This window comes from Lepidothrix coronata, unplaced genomic scaffold (genome assembly GCF_001604755.1).
Source record: "Lepidothrix coronata isolate B3197 unplaced genomic scaffold, Lepidothrix_coronata-1.0 Scaffold0, whole genome shotgun sequence".
NCBI classification, from domain to species: Eukaryota; Metazoa; Chordata; class Aves; order Passeriformes; family Pipridae; genus Lepidothrix; species Lepidothrix coronata.
The window spans coordinates 3,838,492-3,846,784 of NW_016690180.1; positions in this window are offsets into that span (position 1 = coordinate 3,838,492).

The window sequence follows — 8,293 nt, forward strand, 5'->3', positions numbered from 1 at the left end:
TTTTGAGTAACTGGATTTGTAAATACAAACATTTTACTAAGTCCTCTATGTGATTATGCTACATTACATGTCAAAAGTCAGATGCTAAAATAATTAAGAGCAACAAAATAAATTAGTGTCACCAAATCTGTGATTCAAAATTAGTTTTGTGAAATTTCCAGTTACCCAGCATATTCTTGCTGTACTGTATGTGCTGTAACTGCATGAATACAAAATAACCATTCTTCACCACATTTTTTAGCTGATAAATGCAAGGAGATTTTTACTATGTATGCAAAACAAAGGTAAAAAAATGACTCATTCTCTTCCCCCCCCTTCATCTTCTACATGTAGGACTGTGTCTCACTCTGCAAATTAGTGTTTTCCTCTGTCAATGTATTCTTTTCACCTTCCTGTTTTCCACTGGGTTTTTCTATTTGATTGTTTCTGTTCTGAGTAGTTATTGTCCTGTGTGGTCTATTGACAGGAGGAACTGTTGAAGAGATGGTATTAATATACCTAATGAACACATAGCAAACAGTGTCTTGAAGTTTAAACATGTTCTTTTTCCATTTAATCACGTAAAGTAGCCTTATTCTCCCAGTTTTCAGTCTTAGTGAATCAGTCTGCTGTTAAATGGTTTCCACCAAATCAAAATTACTAGATAGAAGCATGAAAGAAATACTGGCCAGTCACTGAGAATATGGTGGTCACCTGTGTCTGGGAGGGTACGGGGACTGAACCTGGGAAGAAATCCATATAATGGATATAGTATGTATACAGATATACACCTCTTTTCCTCTGAATTTCAGACTGCACTGTAGATTTTTGGGAGATTTAGAGTTGTGCCATGATAACAGGCATCAGTACTACCAATTTCTACAATCTCATCTGAAGTCTTTAAATGCTTGATCTTCAACCCCTACAGTCTAAGTCTGGGAGAAAATTTCCTCTTGCATTGTAAAGAAAAACCTGGAAAACATATATCTTGATCCAAGTGAGGCTCAGAAAACAAGGCTCTGAAGATAAATAACATAAAACTTAACATTTAAAGTCCAGGTGACTTTTAAACAACTATCACAATCTTTGGAGCCTGACATAATTTTAGATTCAGTTCACAATACTGATTTTAACTAATGTGTAAAGCAGAATATAGGATATTAACTCAGAATTACGAGTCATTAATACATCATACAAAAAGGTTCAAAAAAGCAGAGAGGCAGGGTGGTAAAGAGGAAAAAGAAAGGGGAAAAAAACCACATTAACCAACCTAACTTTTCCAACGAAGTTATTACACCTTATAAAATAAAGTTGACTTATGGGTACTTAGCTATGGGGATAGGTACATTAATTCTATTAGTGTTTTCAGATAAATCGTGTCTGAAGGAAGGTACTTAGTGGTGCCTTTAACGCCCTTGTGACCTGTGATTGCTGGTGATTTGAGGGGAGGAGGCTGAGCTCTAGCCCCTCCCCCTCTTCTCCACCTAGTTCATGGCAACGTTATTCATAGTCAGTGATCCCGTGCAGGATATAAATTCCATAAAAATGAAGGTGTTCTTCCTTGCAAACAGGTTAATTCTCATCAGGTCATGACAGAATTATGTAGCAGAACAGAAGCTTCATGTTTTTGCTACCGGAGATACATTTAGCCATTAGATAACTAAGGACTTTTATTGTGCAGGACAGATTGTCCTTTAAACTTTAAAAATACAAACACAGAGGGGAAAGAAGTTTGCAAAGGAGAAAAAGAGCTAAGAAGTATTTTTAATCTGTGTTAATAAATAAAAAACACTGTATTTTATTATATTGAAAAACAAGAGCATTTAAATAAATCACAGAAAAGCAGTGTATGTCTATAAATAATTCATTACTCATTTACAGGGAAAAAAAGGTATGAAGATTTAAAAGAATATTTACGTGAACACCGGATGACAATTTTTAACAGTTTGGGGATTTATTTTCTTTAGAGATCTTGGCTATGTAGAGTCAAAAAATGAATTATTGCTTTTCCACGGTAGGAAAAAAGTTCTAGCAGGACTTGATCCTCAACTGCCTAAAGCAGACTCGCCATTTGAGACTTCAAGGGGGTGTACTGAGGGGTGTGTAAGGGGGAGTGGCAGGAGAGCTGCAATCATCTCCTGTTTTCCAGTGAACAACACTGAGGTAACAACAAGTACCTCCAGCAACCTATGGCAAGTCTCAGGTGTTGAGCAACTGAGGCCATATCAATTAAACTTCTAAAAGTAGAAGGAACTCATGCCAAGAAACTTTCACAGCCATATCAGCAAAGAAAACATACTTTTTGTTTCCATTATCAACAGGTTGCTTACATATTAACCACTGCTATACAGTCTCTGTTCACAGGCTCAACATATTCTCTTCTGGGGTCAGAATTTGCCTAAGTACTTAGGGTTTGACTAGCTATAATGAATCACATGAGTTGCCTCAGTAAGATAGTATTAGCTGACTTGCAGAAGCTGAGCTGGTAACATGAGTTTTGGCACATTTAGAGAAAGAAATGTGCCTTATGGGATTGTGAGGGTTGGCTCCTTTTCATCTCCTACTTTTCCACATGAGCTGTACATCAAATTGACATGTTAATTTGTCTGAGAGAAGTGGAGGAGGTAATCTCTTAAATTAAGATGGGGTTGTGATTTTAGTTCTTTACTCTTTCTAAGACATGAAATAGCTGCAAGGTTTTCAATCTGATCTGTGTAGAGACACTAGTTTACTTTAGAAATTGTATGCACTGCTTATGCATATATGCATTACATGCATTACTCAAAGGAGTTCTGCATAAAAGTAGCATCTGCCAATGCAGGCTTATCTGGTATGGGGAGCAGCAGAAAGAGAAAAATAATATGTTCCAGCAGAAGTAAAGTGCTAAAGCTTAAACTGGAACTCCTTTCTAAATATGGTCCTGGAAAAGTGGTGCTGTCAGGTACTGTCATTGTTATAAGTTCTTAGCTATGGTTTAAAACTTAGCTAAAGCTCAGAATAGCTTTTGAACCATAAACTCTTTTTCTTTCCCAGCACCAACAGAGCCCATGGACTCTATGAATTTATGTCCTCAGACTCTCAGCTGTTTTGAAGTGTCCAAACTTTCAGTTTAGAGAGAAGAAAGTATCTTTCTTGTGATTTATAAAGAAAGCTCAGATAACCAGATACAGATGTTGTCTCACTGAGCTTCTGGGATTCCTGAAAAAAAAAAAACCCTTCACACTTGAGCACAAACCTCTATGTAAAGGTTTGTATGTTTCTGTGTAAAGGATGCTCAGGTTATCTTTTAACAAACGAGTCTTTGGTTCTGGATTCTGATAACCATTCATATAGAGCTTTGTGTCTCTGCTGTGTCTCAGCAGACTTTTCCTGACATAAACTTAGATCTCCAAAAGTTTGGTCAGGCACTTTGACAGTCCGTGCCAATTGTGCACTATACACACATTGTGAGAAACATGAGCTGCTCTACACGTTTCGGTCAGAGAGTTCATTTTAATGCCAAAGGCAATTCTACATCAATCTCACTGGTCTTTAATTAATTAACTAACAGTGTATTACTTTGATGTTCACCATATATTTTCATTTCAGTTCAGCAGTTTTACACTGTATCCTAGAGCTCCGACTTATCAGAACCTCCAGTTGTCCTAAATTAGTTCCTGTGATTCAGCATGTCTCTGTCACTCAGATAACTGACCAAAAATTTTTAAAAATCACTTTTCAGAGTAAAGCAATACTTTTAATCAGCTTTCCCAGGAAGATTCCACTGACCTTTGGGTTGCTGTGTAGTCCCCTAAACAGCTATTCTTCCCCTTCTCTGTGGCTGAAGATGTGAGAGAAGAACTTCCCACAGGAAAAGGGTGGGAGAGAGCAGCCAGATGTGGAAGACTTAAACAGCCCTTCTGCCCCTGGAAAAGAAGAAGTATAAATATATACTGACACATTTTGAAGTTCAGCTCTGCCTAGTGCGGTGGGGAGGAAGTTGTCTGAATCATTCAGTCCCAGTTATACCACTGGGGAAACCATAATGTCAGCACACTCTGCTCCATCTCCACATAACAACAGCATTCATTAATTACAGAAATATTCCCCAAGGAAAATAATGTTTACGACTGGGGCTTGTAATTGGCTACAGAGATGCCACAGATTCTATGACTAGGTACTTTGTGTTGTGTTTGCTCCTCAGTGTTTGCATGTGTATACTTTATATATAAGTATACATTATGCATATATGTACTCTGAAGCTGATGAAAATGACAACGTTTGCAGATTTTTGATGAGCCAAAGCTAAATTTTTAAGTGGTAAGGAAGAACGCAAAGTTTTGGACATTGCATATAATTTTTCTTCATGATTTATAACATTTGCTCTTTTGAAGTTTTTTCTTCAAAGAAAAATATCACCTAGATAACTTCCTACAACTGCTGCTGGATTTTGCTTTTGACGTTTTTGTTCACTTTCTCTTCTGAACAATACAATAGAAGGCATCAACAACATGGTCGACTCCTGCAGTTACTATTCATCAGTAAAAGATGACATGATCATTGAAAATGTATCTTGCAAAATTCTTTGATCCCACCAGAGGAAACCTGGTAGTAGATCTAGGGTATGGATTTGTATACACCATCTTTCTGCACACTTCTGTTCATTTTCTTGAATAAAAACTATGATTCATGCAATATTATTCTTCTTTCTTTTGATACCTAAATTGTGGTGAGCTTAACTGAGCAACAAGTGATAGAAGACTTTATTTTTCTCATGGCATCAATACTTATACTTTATCCTCTTTAGCCACCCACATATGTAACTCTTGTCCTTCAGGATGAGGGGAGCTAATGTCATTCTTTATGCTGAAGGAAATCTATCTTTAATCAATACTTATTAAATTCATTAATCAATATAAGAGACTGCTGAAAAACTGGAGGACCTCTGAGGCTTAAAACCAGTAATTCTGGTGATCTAAGTTTCTGCTGGCCTCTGAACCAAATACAACACACCTGAGGCTTTAGGCAGAATTACGACTGCTTGTTTTAACCAAATAAGCTTATTTGAGTGAAATGTTTTCCTGGATGCAAACTGTGATTGGGAGTGGAAGAAGCTCATTTGAGTTCAGAATTGCAAGCACTGAAAAGGTAGACGATGTGATTCTGATAGTTACAAGACTTGTTTTGTCCCCTATGTTGTATTAATTTTAAAGATAACGTGTCCAGTGATTCAAAAAGCAGAGGAAAAGACTTAATTTGGAACATTTTCTATCTACAGCAGTACGAACAGATGCACATTCTTTAATGATGCGTTTTCACATTTTTAAGGACCTCTGTAGGACTCTGGGGAAGAATGTGTCCCTCAGAGCTGACTCCAGCCTTATGCAGCCACTTACACAGGAGGGATAAATGTTCTACATGAATCATGGCTTTAAATGTGAATGTGGAACAGTCTCCTCAGCACAATGGTCAGAAAGGCTGAGATTAACTTTCTCAACACTGACTTTCTAATCTTCCAAATTAAGTTTGCTTGATTTTTGTACATAAATTAATTAAATATTTTATATGGATCTTCTTGCATGTAGGAATCAAATCACTATTTTAGCTCCCTTGATTGGTTAGTGGGCTATGCTTGCACAGAAACACAAAAAATATATATGTATTTGCTTAAAAATGTGTGTATATCTAAGTTTGCATTATAATTTCTTATTCATTGGCTGATCTTTACATTTGTTGAAATGCTGATGCACAAGACACAATATAACAAGCCTACTAAATATATGGAAACTGAAAATTAAAATCTAGTCAAAGAGCTGCCAGCTGTCATAGGGCAGTTGCCCTCATCAAATGCTGCCTTGTGATGTATATATCTTATACTGCAATCTGCATTGTAAATACTCAAAAAAGAGTTTTCGTCATGGTAGATTGAAGGCTGATAGGAGATATGATTGCAGCATATATTTCAAAGGCTAAGTTTTGGGAAGAGAGGAACTGTTTAGATTGGCAAAAGAACATGTTGGCAAAAGATGTTGGCAAAAGAAGATGTTGGCACAAGAAGCCCATGAATACATTTTGGCTGGGACATATGAGTCAGTATCTAATTTTTTTGTAGAATTGATGTATGTGGAGAGGGGAAATAAAGTAACTGGTCTCAAAATGGAGCTAGCTGATTTATGAAGAAGATCATATAATGGAGTAGTTCACAATAGCTTCATGATGATCCAGAAGGTCCCCTTCAGTCCTTTGTCTTTCTGAAAGGGTGAATGTATTTTTAATTACTAAAGTAGTTTTGGAAAGTACTGTGTCTATGTTTATTACATTGCCTGGGAAACATTAGGCCTGAGCACAAGGATTTAGAGACAATTTGTATTTTTTTTTTTATGTATGCTTTTTATAAGAATGAGCACACATGGATTGGATTTATTTCCCAATTAAAAAGAGTGCAAGAAAAAGGGGTTGTGTTAGTACTACCCAAAGAAGGAAGACATCCAACACAGAGCAGAATTAAACTTGTTTTAACAACACTATAACTACTGGGATTAACAGCTTGGCTCTAAATGCTGTGTAAAACACAGAACTCAGCACCCTTACAAGTGACTGTGGGACACTGGCTGTACTGGTTGAAAAGCAATTCTTTGCAGGGTAATTTGTTCATCACTACTCACTGTCAGAACTAATATAGAGCATGACCTATTAATCCTGGTATTGAAGACCTTCCCGTCCCAAGCTTTGTGGTATCCAGTTTGCTTAATAATAGCAGATTTCTAGAGCTAGAGCTAGTGGCAATGGCTAAGGTGCAGTTTGTAGTCATGCAGTTATTATGGCTTCCCTAGTAAATGTCTGCAGATGTACAGACCAGAAAAGGTACAACTCTCCCTGTAATTTATGACTTACTCTTTTCCTAAGAAATCCTGAATTGATATAAATTTCACAAAACTGAGAAACTGTGTTCAGGATAGATACTTTAGGCTACATGAGGCAACACAACAACTCACCATACCCAGATTGAATAGGTAGTTTTTCAGTCACTGGAGTACAAAAGCTATGAGTTATCCCTCTGGAAGGGTATTTCAGAACTTCACTGCTCTGATGTTTGGAGATATTCCTGTTTCATACTCAAGTGAATCCACAGACAATTTATACTCTTCTTTTTTTTTTTTGAGTGTCAATACTGTCTTCTAGTTGGAGTAACTTTCCCCCTCCTTTTCCTTCTCAAATATGTTTTCAGGAAGGTATCATATTCTCTCTCCACTTTTATTTTGCCAGGCTCAATAAGCAAAAAATCTACCAGTCTTCTCTTGAGTGGTAGATTCTTCATATTCAAGCTTCATATCCAGATTCTTCATATTCAGATTCTTCAAGCTGATGGCCTTTTCTTACACCCATTCAAGATTAGTTCCTATGTCTTGAATATGGATGAAAAAAAAAAAGTAGACCATTTCATGTAGGAGATCACCAGGACCTCTATGCACAGTGCCTACAGGGCACTAATACGTCCTGTATTCCATACCTATATGGAATTCAAAACAGGATTGTATTGGGTTTTTTGTGTCTGAATTACAGTTTAAAGAAGTTAATACAATCTTTTTACATGCAGTTTCAGATTTGCAGAAAATTTCTCATATAAACTGCTGCCTCATGGAAGTATGAAAAATGGAATGTGATTAAGTCGTTGTCTTTTATTCAAGCAGGAGAACCTTAAGACAAGGGGATAATTGAAGCCTAGATTCACCCAAGATAGCTTAAAAGGAGAAATTGTGAGTCCATTCTAAAATAATTGAAGAGTTCAAACCGCTAATACTGAACCTTCAATATGGCGTAACTTTAGACATTTGGTAGGAAAACATTGCAGAAAGCCTGAGTAGTGGCAAGTGAAAAAGAAACAAGTTTTCATAGTGAAACCTTTAAGTTTTAACTCTGGCACCACTCGAATGAAAGGGAAACTAGCTGCAGTAGGAAGAAAGAAAATGTATATTGTTTGGTTTAGAAAAGTAACTGTTCAGGAAGAGGAATCTTGCATTTCTCCAAGGAACAGCATCTCTTGTGAGCAGATTCTCTGGTCTCTAGTAGACTTTATGCTCACATTGCAGTTTATTGTTTAGGTGAGGCTCTCGCTTACTCTGTGCAGCAGCCAAAATTTGTAGAAATCAAATCATCTTTCTTCATCTCTCTCTCCTCCTCTCTCTCTCTCTCTCCCCCCCACCCTCCATCCCTAATCCCATTGATATATTCACTGCCTTGAGATGTTAGTGAGGAAAATTGACTGCCTTTAAAAATCAGACCAGATACAGTTCCTGACTGTTACACTTTTTATAACTCTCCAGTTTTGTGGGAA